This window comes from Lepidochelys olivacea, assembly GCF_965140295.1.
Source record: "Lepidochelys olivacea isolate rLepOli2 genome assembly, chromosome: 1".
Lineage (NCBI taxonomy): Eukaryota > Metazoa > Chordata > Testudines > Cheloniidae > Lepidochelys > Lepidochelys olivacea.
In genome coordinates this window covers 51162480-51174894 of record NC_140411.1, presented here as the reverse complement: position 1 = coordinate 51174894, position 12415 = coordinate 51162480, and the positions used below count along the sequence as shown (strand labels likewise).

The following is a 12415-nucleotide window of genomic DNA, read 5'->3' as shown; positions in this document are numbered from 1 at the left end:
TACAGTAGGACCGCTTGGCCTCCTTTAAGGAGCCGAAAAGGCCAGGTTCACCCCATCATACATACACACCTTTACAGACTATCTTGCATAGTCCTCTACTTAGTCTGATATTGCGCTCCACCTTTTTGTGTTTACATGTTCACATCTAATAGAACACTAAAACATCTATTCAGTGGAAATTTTCACTCAACTTATATACTCATACATGTGTTGTTCCATGAAAAGCTGGAAGATGGTTATATTCATTTAACATAATCTTAAGTGCCAATGCACAAAGTATGTTATTTAAACCTTTACAAACTAGCCAAATCAAATCTGATTTTCACTAGACCAATGAAAGGCAAATCTATACTCCAGGGACAATATCCTTGCCAAAAAAATTTTCAGCATCTTCTATTGAGCTGCTAGTGCTGTTCAAATAAAGATTGGGAAAAAATCTCAGCAGCAAAACTGCTTCCTGCTCCCCCAACTCCTTCCAAGCTAGCAAATGGCTTAACACTTTTTTTGTGTGAAACCTTCAAAAAAAAAAAATACTGATCGCTATCTGGGAACAAGGATATCAAATTTCAGCTGAAAAGGTAAAACTTTGAAAAAATTATTCATAAGCAACTGAACATTACCCTTTGTATTAGAAATACGGAGGTAACTTTAATGGTAGGTATCAGTGCATGTGCCACCTATAATCCATCATACTGATATTGACACCAATCACAACAAAGTATCTAGATCAGAGGTCGGCAACCTTTCAGAAGTGGTGTGCCGAGTCTTCATTTATTCACTCTAATTTAAGGTTTTGTGTGCCAGTAATACATTTAAACGTTTTTAGAAGTCTTTTTAGTGTTTTATAGTCTTTCTATAAGTCTGTAATATATAACTAAACTATTGTAGTATGTAAAGTAAATAAGGTTTTTTAAATGTTTAAGAAATTTAATTTAAAATTAAATTAAAATGCAGAGCCCCGCAGACCGGTGGCCAGGACCCGGGCAGTATGAGTGCCACTGAAAATCAGCTTGTGTGCTGAAGGCCATAGGTTGCCTCCCCCGATCTAGATTTACAGTGGCAATAGTTAGATGCAGGCATATCCTCTAATAGTAGCATCAACTACTGGTCATCTAATAATGTAATATTAATTGATTCATGGGACTAGCTGGCCATCTATTCCAATTATCTTGTTTTAAGTAAAAATAATGGGTAAGATTCTCTGCTGGCCTAAACTTGTATAACTTTATTGAAGTCAATGGAGCTAGCATGTCTTATGTCATCCGAGAATCTGGCCCTGTATTTGACATTATTATTCTCCAATCTGTGTGGTTGTTGTGATCTTCTTGAGTCCTTATACTGACAGCCAATAGGAATGACACAACCTATTTCAATCCAGTTTCTTGAGATAAAAATATGCTCATATTATACAATAAACACAAACTGTCTTTCGCAGCACAGTATATAATGCAATGTGAGAACAAAAAGAGGGTTCTATCCTGCAAAGAGCAGAATGCTTTCACCTCTCACTCTTGACAGCAGTGGGAGCTGAGGGTGCTCAGCACCACACCGGACAAGAAAGTGCTGATGCCATGATAAAGATCTATGTACAATATAAAAGTTGCTAATATGGTAAGATTTTTAGACCCTGATAGAAAGCTGAATTAAATTAATGGGAGTCCTTGAATTGATTACAATAGGCTTTGGATTGGGCCCTTATCAGATAAGCAAATTCCTGCAACGATTTGATTGACTTCATCTCTCATATATGCTCCTAAGAAATGAAATCCCCAGAACAGTAAAAATTAGGCTCAGAAAACATATCGTACTCTTTATGTTGATAATTTTTTCAAAAACTTTTGTAAGATTTACAGGCACCTTTCAAACCAGTTTTACCAGCCATGCAAGTTACATACCTCAAATTTTTTTAATTGTGCTTCAAGCTACAAATCTATTGTTAATCATCTCTCTAGTCAAGTATCCATTCCTGGTAATTAAAGTGTGGTTTTGTACAGTAGATTGAACAGTACACATCTAACAATACACTTCCACTATAAAACAAAGGGTCAAAGTTAACAATGAATGGGCAGTGTCTGTTGGGTGGGGTGATAATGAGCAATGGAGGATTATATGTTAGTGGGGAAGTGACTGGATCCCCAGTTTATTTCCAGACATTCTAATGTTTTGTTTTGAATTGAAGAATTATGTGAAAAAAATGTAACTGTGTTTGGAGCCATTCACTGCATTCCTTTGAAACATATGTTCAACCTTAACTGCTTTTATTTATGAATTTCCCAAGTTTTTGTATGAGCACCAATAGCATCTGATATAAATGGGCATAGTTCCATTGACTTTAATGGAGCTGCAACAATGTACTTTGAGGATGTGGCCTCCAAAGTTTAAGTTGGGTTGTCATATAAGGCAGGAATAGCCTCCTCTGGAAGACCTTTTGAGGCTCAGCAAAGCAGAACTCCATTCCTCCAGATTGGGTAAGTGCATAGGATGGGAGAGGAGGGAGTTATAATTGGGTGCGGGGTGAGGGAAGAGCATAGCGAAGGTGAACAGAGAGTGAGGCTTTTATTTACATTGAAAACTTTAAGCTCTTAAAGTTTTATAACTAAAAAATTTTAAGCATTTAAAATGATAAAAGACCTGACCTCTCCTGGGTCAGAGCAATAACTCTTTATATTACCCCCGACACAAGCAGCCCAGGAGCAAGGACACAAACTTGGGACCCGATCCTGGATACTTGTACTCAGGTGAGTTGCCCTTATTCATGCAGAGACCCACTGTAAAGGCTGAATTGTGATGACCCTACATAAACCAAAAATAGCAGTAAAAAGTGATGGGAGAGAAAAAGAAAGAAAGATGAGGAGAAAAAGGAAAAAGAAAGAACAAAGAGAGAGAAAAGAGAGAACAGGGAAAAAAGAGACGAGAGAAAGACAAAAGAAGAGAAATATACAGAGAATGAAGGATAGACAAGAACAAGGATAGAGAAGGGACAGCGAAGTCCACACATGTGAGGTTAGGACTACTCACCTAAGTAAGAGTTTGCAGTCTGAGCCCTTGTAAATCCCACATGATAGGACAGGTCAGCCACGCAGAATTTAGCCTCCGATTCTGCAACTGCAGGGGAATCCCCTGAATTTACACAGCTCCCCATGGAAGGAAAGGGTCTCACAAAGACACATGCATTTACAAGACTGGGCCTTACTTTGTTGTCTTTGGTACAGTAGCTTTTTTTTTTTTTTTTTTGCAACATCATCAATAAATTAAAATAAATATTGAAGAAATGCTGAAATTGAAACATATTCCTTTTCCTATTCTGGTATATTTGCTTGGTTGTTCTATAAAGAGGATTATATAAAGGATTTACTGTAGGGTTTGTATATTTTATGCAAAAAAGTATATTTCCCTAGACAGTTTGCTTTGTTTCTGCAGATGCTGAGTTTCTTCAGTTTGTTCTTGTGGGTTGGTTTTAAAGGTTTTTTGATGCAAATAGGCTGTTGCTGGAGATAGTCTTCTGGATTTTATTTACTGCTGTTAGTCAAAGATAATTCTTTCTTTCTCCACACCGGGTTCATGTGACTCAGATTCTTTAACAAATGTACAATAATAACACTTAGTTCATATGTAGCACTTTTCTTCTGTGGATCTCAAAGCACCTTACAAAGATAATGAGTCACCAGGAGAGGTGAAATGACTTGCAGGTCAGTGCAAAACTGAGAACTGAACTCAGGTCTCCTGGCTATCAGTCTAAGAGTCTACCCAATGGACCAGTCTGCTACCAGAAAGGGACCCCTGCCAGAAGAGCACAGAATAACGCAAAATAATTATTTTTGTTCAACTGGACAGAGAGATAATTCTTCCTTAAGAAGAATTCACTAGCTCTCTGATCACTGACCACATGCACAATGTCACTGTACTATATGCTACAGTTGATTTGCCAGTCCTTTTTACCCTGTGTAGCGAAAAGTTCTGTGGTATTTTGTTTTATGGTGTTCTTTTGTTTTTCTACTTCTCCTGATTTGTACTAACTGTAACAACCTACTTCCTTTATCTTTTTAATGCATTAATTAAACTAATGATCTTGTTTCCTCAACCTATTTTTAATACTCTATTAAAAATAATTACAGCAGTTCCTTGCCATTCTACATTAACCCCGAAAAGCAGGTGCCACGACAATAACTGCTATTAATACAGCCATCACCTTTATATTCACGACTATCCTTTACAGCTTTGAGGAGAATTGTCCTAATGGACCAGGAAAATGCAACTAACACTAATGGAAGTTACATATCAAAGTGGGATTATAGGCCTGATTCTCCATGGTCTTGCATCTTGTGTAGCCATTCACACACATCCAAAGTAGGTGGGAGTGCTACCAACTCAAGAGGGCCTGATTTGCTTCTCATTTCCAAGGATACAAACCAGGAATGACTCCATTCAAATCAGCAGCATTACATCTGTGGAAAAGTAAGAAGAGAATCAGTTAAAGATAAATGGCTACAAAAGACAAGAGAAATCTGTAAATCAGAGGGGCAAGCCCCCACTCACCAATCATCCTAAACTATCCCTTCGTCACTTCAGTTTTATACTGTGTCAATCTCACAAAACTGGCACATAAATACTTTTTTGTGTTAGAAGTGTTATTAGCATACTCAGAACATCTAATGACAGGTTTCAGAGTAGCAGCCGTGTTAGTCTGTATCCGCAAAAAGAAAAGGAGTATTTGTGGCACCTTAGATAAATTTGTTAGTCTCTAAGGTGCCACAAGAACATCTAATATTACATATAATAGAGATATGAGAATATCTGCATATGTTACAAGAAACTCTATGAGGGAAATGTTGCAGATTTTTTGTTGGGGGGGTAGGAGGGAGTAGTGTTTGCTCTTCTGCAAATCTGACCAGAGAATGGCCTGCAAAAACCATAGATCCACCAGATCTACAGGGATCTTCCAGATGCCCCTTGTGCAGAGGCCCTGGGCCTCTAAACTGTTTCTAGGTGCCCTGACTGACCCTTGGCTCACTGACAGCATGACTCCAGTGGAGTGCTGCCACCAGGAACTATCATGGGCCCCTTCCCTTACAGATGGGCTGAACACCAAAGCTATGACTCCATTAGCATTAACTTTGGTGCTGAATCCCTGCAAGATTGTAAGCAGGATGATGCATGGAGAGTACCCATCCGCTTCCTCTCCTCTCACACAGATTCCCATCTCTGTACAAGAGTTTAGACTGGGTGTGACATAAGCATGGGAATCAGCATTAGGTATAAGAAACATAAATGGCTGCCTCGGGCATTACATTTTTACGGTGGCTCTAGCTCAACTGCTCCTCTCCATATCCAAGACAACTTTTCATGGCCTGGCTGCCCCTTTTAAAGTACCCCGCATGCCAGCAGCAACAGCAAGCCAGAAGTTATCATGACAGTGCAGCTCTAGCTCCGCTGTCTCTGGTCAAGATAGCTCTGGGGGGCTGGTCATATTGAGTGATCTTCCACCCTAGTTGTGGTACCCTTGTCACACCCAGGACATCAGAACTGCAAGCACCAGCCTGTGTGGGACACGGGGAACAATAATATACAATTGACATTCTCCTCCCATCATCCTACACCCTAGGTGGAGATTTGTGGCGTTTTGTCTTCTCTGCTCACAGCCATTGATGGGGTGATCTTGGTGGCTGTCTGGAGGAAGGCAGATCCTGGATCTCCCACATACCTCAGCCAAAAGTTACTTGCAGTTGTGGTGCTTCTCTGAGATCCCTGGAGGTGCATAAGGACTGAGGGCAGGACAGTGCAGGGAACTATAGTGAGAAGAGGCCAGCTTCTCCCACCCCTACTCCAGTACTCCTAGTACTCCCAGAGGAGGGGAAGGGGAGCAAAGTCTGCCCCCAAATCAGAGTGAGCCAGCATGGCGCACTCAGGCCCCAGCCAGCTCCTCCCGGAGACATGTACTACACTAAGGATGGCAGAATCCGGCCTAAGGGGATCCTAAAGGTAAATCTACGGGCCCACGGCGTCAAATGCAGGCAGTCCGCTTCGGAGGCCTTCTCCGGAGCCCCTCTGCATCTGCCAAACCCTTCCCGGTCAGGAGCACGTGGAGGGACCCCCCTGCAAGGTTCCCCCGGGTAATCCCCCTCCCAAACACGAAGGCTGGGCCTGCGGCGCCGCTCCAGGGAGTCACAGGACAAAAGGCTCCAATAGGGACCCGAGCGAGCCCGTAACCTAGGAGAGCAGCATTGTTTGGGGGCGGAGGAAGGGCGCCGCGCCGGCTGAGGCTCCAGGGAGACTGGCCCTGGGAGTGAGCCCCGCGTGGCCACTGAAGCGCGCGCCGACAGCCCCCCGCCCGGGGAAGGCGCCTGGACCCGGCGCCCAGTGCCTGCCCGGCGTGCGGCAGGAGGGAGTCGGGGTGAGTAGCCGCAGCGACTGGAGCAGGCCGGGCCGGGCCGGGCCGGGCGAGCCCCGCGCGGGGAGGGGGCCGCTGGCGCTGTGCGGGGCGAGAAAAGGAGCATCACATGAGGGGAGACGCAGCGGCGTTGCCACTTGACTGGCTGCTTGTGCAACGCGTATGGCGGGAGAGGGGAGTTGTGTCTGGTGCACAAGGTCGCGGGGGCGGGTGGGCATAGCCTGGTCCCACCTGAGGGAGGGAGGGGTGGCCTTGCCCAGCGCTGTCCCACCCCACCGCCGCTGGTGCACGGGAAGCTGCCGAGGTAGTGCCGGGCCGGCCAATTCTAGCAGCCCTTCCAGGGTCGGAGCAGGGGGTTACACCACACTGGGTGGCATGAAGTTCACCGGAACAGACCGTTGCCCGGGGGAGTTGGAGGGAGCTGGTCCTCCCCTCCGCGCTCGTAGAATAATTAAAATCGCTGCTTTCGACAATGTAAATCAGTTTCCCTCTGCTCCCGCCGCTGGGAAGCCCGCGGAGCATCTAGCCCGCGTTTGCAGAGGAAGTTCTGCAGTTGCAAACTTCAGTTTTACTCAGAAGCAGACCCATGGGCCTTGATTCTCAGTGACTCGGTTCCTGAAAGAAGGGGAAAGGTGCTTTGTAGCTGGGGTCCTCTAGACCTCTCTCTAGTGTAAATTTGCATGTGAGCTGCTTCCTCGGGCCCCTCAGGGGCACGGGAAGTGTAATAGTGCAGTGCCTTCCAGGCATGCCCTCTCTTTGCCCTTGGCCTGTCCCTGACATCCCAGCTGGGAGCAGGAACAGTACAAGAGTGCACAAGGGAGGGGCAAGGCGGTGGAGAATCAGTCCTGGGCAGGTCATCTGAGGTAAATTTCATTCTAAAGTGTAGAGTGCATTAGTGTTTCAGGTTTGCTACAAAGTATCTGAAAGCATTATTTTGCATTTCTTATCTGTCTTAAACATAGCTGTACCAATTTAAATAAAATAGTAAAAACATAATTTGCATCTGGACTAAGAAAGCATATGCTAAATTTAAGCAATAAGCTATCCCAGTAATTTGCATCCTAACATGCTATATAATCTTATTTAATATTTACTTTGCAGTATTGCATAGAAGCCAGCCAGGTCAGTAACCTATCTTGCTAGGTTTTGTAAAACAATATAGTAAACGGCAGTCCCTGTCCCAAAGAGCTTACAGTCTAAAAGACAAGATGTAACAGTGTGTGAGACAAACAAGCAGGTCAGGGTGCGATGAGAGTAACATGAGGTAACAACAACAAAATCCCACAATAGCATGTGCACAGTTCTTAGTCAGGAGCCACACACACAGTTTCCCTTTCAAATGGGGGATTCAACATTTGGTGGAGTGTGAATTGCAGGTTGGCAGGAGCAAAGCTTATGAGATTGCTGCCCACTGTGGTATCACACCTACCTCATTCCATTGGTATTTGCTTTTGTAAGTAAGTCAGTGCAGACCAGATGAAACCCCCTTACTCAAGGTGTGGAGGAAAAGGTGGGGAGAGGAAGTGGCTTGTGGGATAGCTCATGGCAACTGGAGCTGTGCTGCTAAGGAGCTGGAAAGGGCAAAGGGAGTTGTGTTCTTCTTATTATTAAGGCACGGATAGCTTGTATTTAACAGCTACGTTATTTTTAGTTAAACATTACATAACACAGCAATGAGAGGCTTCTGTAGGCTTCTGTCTGCCACAGTCTGTGCTACACCAAATGGTTCAGAACTCCACCTTCCAAAATGGAGGATGACCTTTGGTGTCTGCCACGGCACCTCATGTCTTTACACAACAATAAAGCTACTCCACACAGTGGTGGGACAGGAGCTAGTGTGTAGGCACAGTGCTTCTGTGTACGTGATCCAGGCTCTGGTAGATCTCCTGTGTAGAGCTTGGTTCTAGAGGCAGAGCATGACAAAATCTTAACCTTAATTATTACTGAAAAATTGCTTACTTTCTCATTTTACCATATACTTATAAAATAAATCAAGTGGAATATAAATATTGTACTTAGTTTTCAGGATATAGTATATAGAGCCGTATAAATAAGTCATTGTATGAAATTTTAGTTTGCACTGACTTTGCTAGTGCTTTTTATGTAGCCTGTTGTAAAACTAGGCAAATATCTAGATGAGCTGATGTACCCCTGTCACATTCTATGGCTTGGGGGAGCATACTGTAAGCCCCATATTCCTCATTTTCATATAATCGTGATCTTACACATAAAGCATGCCTTGTAAGGTATAAGGGAAAAGGTTATGATCTGCTGAAAGTCATTTCTCTATCCATATATGTATATCATTAATGCATATGAAGTTATGAGAATTGTGAGGTATGGTTGCTGTAAGTTGGGGAATCAGTCAGATATTAACTCCCCAGAGGCAACAGCAAGGAAAGTAACTAATGCCTGGGCAGGGTGTGAAACAATCCATCAACAGCCATTGTCCAGCAAGGGAGCTACAATGCAATGACTCACCTTCATGAGGCCACACCAGAGGAATTGCTCAACCTTGCTGGGTGACGGAGCAATAGCCCCCAGGCATGCCTGGACTTTTGTTCTACAGGCACATGGACTGAGGGTATAAAACAGACACAGTGGACACATACTGGGCCCTTCTCCTGCCCCCACCTATGCTGCAAACAATCAAGATACTGAGAGGAAGACAAGACTCCAGCACGGGAGATTGGCCCAGGTTTAAGGAGCAAACCTGTATATTAAGGACTGCAAGATCCAGTGGGGTGAGAAAAACTGCTTAGTCTAGATGTTGCCCAGCCTAATAGGGTTGAGAGTTTAGACTGCGTGCTTATATTGTATTTTATTTTATTTTGGTAACCACTCTGATTTTTTGCCTTTCACTTAATATCACTTAAAACCTATCTTTGTAGTTAATAAATTAGGGTAGAATAAACAAATTTATTAACTACAAAGAGGGGGTAGAATAAACAATCTTTGTAGTTAATAAATTTGTTTGTTCTACCTGAAGCAGTACATTTGGTTTAAAGCGTGTCAGAGATTCCTCTCAGGATAACAAGCCTGGTGTATATCAATTTGTTTGTTAAATTGACAAACTCATATAAGCTTGCAGCATCCAGTGGGCATAACTGGACATTGCAAGACGGAGGTTCCTAGGGTTGTGTCTGGGACTGGAGATATTGGTTAGTGTCATTCAGTTGCACGATCCATGAAGCAGCTTACATACCAGAGACTGTGCGTGAACAGCCCAGGAGTGGGGGCTCTCACAGCAGAGCAGGGTAAGGCTGGCTCCCAGAGTCAAGGACTGGAGTGACCTAGCAGATCACTGGTCCGGATAACACCAGAGGGGAACATCACAACCCCCTGGAAGACCTCTGTGTACTCCCAGAGGTACACGTACCCCTGGTTGAGAACCACTGGAATAGTCTGTGAGATGATGATATGGCCCTTACAAATAAATCAGTACAGGTAAAAATCTGCCCTCCAAATCATGCACATAAGTCCCATGGGCTTCAGAATTTGGTCCATTGGGTACAGCTTGGTTTTATTTCTATGTCTGTGTTAGAGAAGCTTGAGGTTTCCAGTGAATTTTAATTAAACAAGATACAAGTAAATGATTATTTGAAATTGGTCTCTGCGAGTAAGCTCATATAGACATAAATATTTGTATTGAATTACATTTTTTAATATTGTGTAGCAGAAAGATGAAATCAAAGCCGAACTAAAGAGGTTAGTGAAACATGACATTTTAAATGGGGTATGGTGATGGTTACAGTTTGCCCAAAAGCTGAAGCAACTACAGTATTCAGAACATTCGGGTTGGAAGAATATTGCTATGGCAACAAATTACTTTTATATTCACCTAAAGCAAAAATAGATCTCTCTCTCCCTCTGTGGGAAGCACATTTTAAAGTGCTTGAAAGATTAAAGGTGATAGGCAGAAACAGTTGCATGAATATATTTTCATTTTTGTTCATTTGCTTTATATATATTTCTGTATGAATCTGAAATGTAGAAATAATTTAGAGCTAGAAGCATCTTATTGCCAAAATGTAGGAATTGCTTAGGTAAGTGGGGGGAAGGGGAAAGTATAATTCAGACAGAACTTCTCTTCTGACTGTGGTATAACATGTTGGGCTTTAATTTATTAAAAGAAATATTCCCAATAATCTTAAAATATAATTTTTGTATATATTTGACAAGACTCTTCTCGCATGACCCCACACAAATTTTTTATTCTAGATCAGCTACATTGTATGTTACACTAGTGGATTTTCTGGCAAGACAGAGATTAGTTCATTTCATCTTTTATTTTTCTTTTGAAAAGGTATCTGACTTTCATTTTTCTGAAAGTGAGCAGCTAGCGGGGCTTTGTGCCTGTGTCTCAAACGGTGAGCCTATGTGCAAGGGGGCAGAGTGGCTGAACAGGAGCCGTGTGTCTCATTAGGAAATACCCAATGTGCAAGAGGCCCTCTGCTGGAGCCACAGAGTTGGCTGTGCACCTTGCACATCCCATTGGAAGACCTGGCAGAGGGGACATTCTGGGGTGGGCCAGGGCAGACATGGGTATATTGGATACAGGAGGGGGAATAAGAGGGTGTTCTCATGCCCTGGCTATTCTGCATCCATGCAGTGTCTCAGATGCTATTGCATCAGTTACCCTGGCCCCATCAGCCCCTGAATAGTTGAGGTAGAGGTTGCCTCCCTTCAGTCCCTGTGCTCAATTTGGATCTTTGTTAGCTGGAGATTGAGGCTGCATGAGGTCTAAATTGAGGTCCAGTTTGGACAAGAGTTAGCTAATTTTGTTTCGTTGGGGAAACAACGAGAAGGAATGATAAAATACATAGCAACTCCTTTAATTGGCTGCGGGTGGCTGTTACTTGTGAATCATGTTTACAATATAGGATAGCTATTAGAACAGAGGCTACTGCTGGATGTGCAGGTAGCAGCCACATCAAGAATACTTTTTACCATCTGTACCTGTTAAAGTGAATGGGACCTTCCATTTCATGCTTAGACCAGGTCATGCATATATGTGCCTTTGTCACCTTGAGATTATACTACTGTAATGTACCTTAACAGGGCAAAAAAGTATATAAAGGTCTATTCTCTGTTCTCCTACAGACTTTTTATAGCACTCAGATGGCATGAGTGGGCTGTAAAGGCAGCTCATCATCCCATCAGAAATATGCCTAAAGGACAATGCAGAGTTCAAAAATTCTTCCACAGCCCCATCAACCTTCTAGTTGGCTTGCTAAAAAAGGAATGTTTCTTAATGACAATAGAACTCTTAGGAAGATCCAACTACTGTAAGTATGTTGAAGTTTGCTCTCAGCAGAGTTAATTGCAGGATTAGGGCCTTTGTCATGTTTATCCATACTTTGTGCCAAGCATATTCAAACAGAAGAGATGGAAAAAGAAACCCTCTAGCTCAGTAGTCTCAAGGAACACCAAAGCAACCTCATGATTGAGAGACCATGCGCAAAATTCTCCTCTCAGTTACACTAGTGCAAACTCATTGACATCAAATGAAGAGGAAAGGATTACAGAGGCCTTTTAGAGGTGCAGCCACTGGAGGGGGTGAGAGGGACTAGTCTTTTTACATCCAGTGATGACCCTCTCCAAATTGCTGCAGGACTATTGATTCTCACTCCTGGTTTCCCCTGATTTCTCCCCAACTTTTAGTGTGGTTGTACCATTGCCTTGAATGGGGTTCCACTGGTAGATCAAATGAGAATTTTGACTCTGTCACTAAGGATGGGGGTAGCATAAGCCTCTCATACTCCTCCATCCCATGGCCTTTTTCAAAGAAAGTGGGATGTAATGTAAGTTCTCTTTTTCTCTTTGTGCCTTTTCTCTCCCTAGAAAAGGTGGTAGAATAGGGGAGGCGGCCTCTGCAGCACATGTACACAGATACCTAAAAGCATAACTAGGGCCCCTCATCCCACTTCGTAAAAAATAAGTGGGTCAGAGTGAGTTATAGGCTGATCTTTGTCTATTTTTAATAAATATCCAAGTAGCTTGTATTTACTAGTTTCATCCCCCCAT

General features: G+C 43.0%; 1 protein-coding gene across 3 annotated transcripts in view; it reads left to right on the top strand.

The window, feature by feature from the left end:
* The first annotated feature begins 6236 nt into the window (after nucleotides 1-6236).
* The window catches only part of LOC311515111 (putative tRNA methyltransferase 9B), a 97080-nt gene continuing 90901 nt past the window's right edge, over nucleotides 6237-12415 (top strand). For all 3 annotated transcript variants that reach the window (XM_084617986.1, XM_084617985.1, XM_084617987.1), the window contains exon 1: nucleotides 6237-6391. The gene's annotated coding sequence lies outside the window, so the exon portion shown is untranslated. The remainder of the gene's footprint in view (nucleotides 6392-12415) is intronic.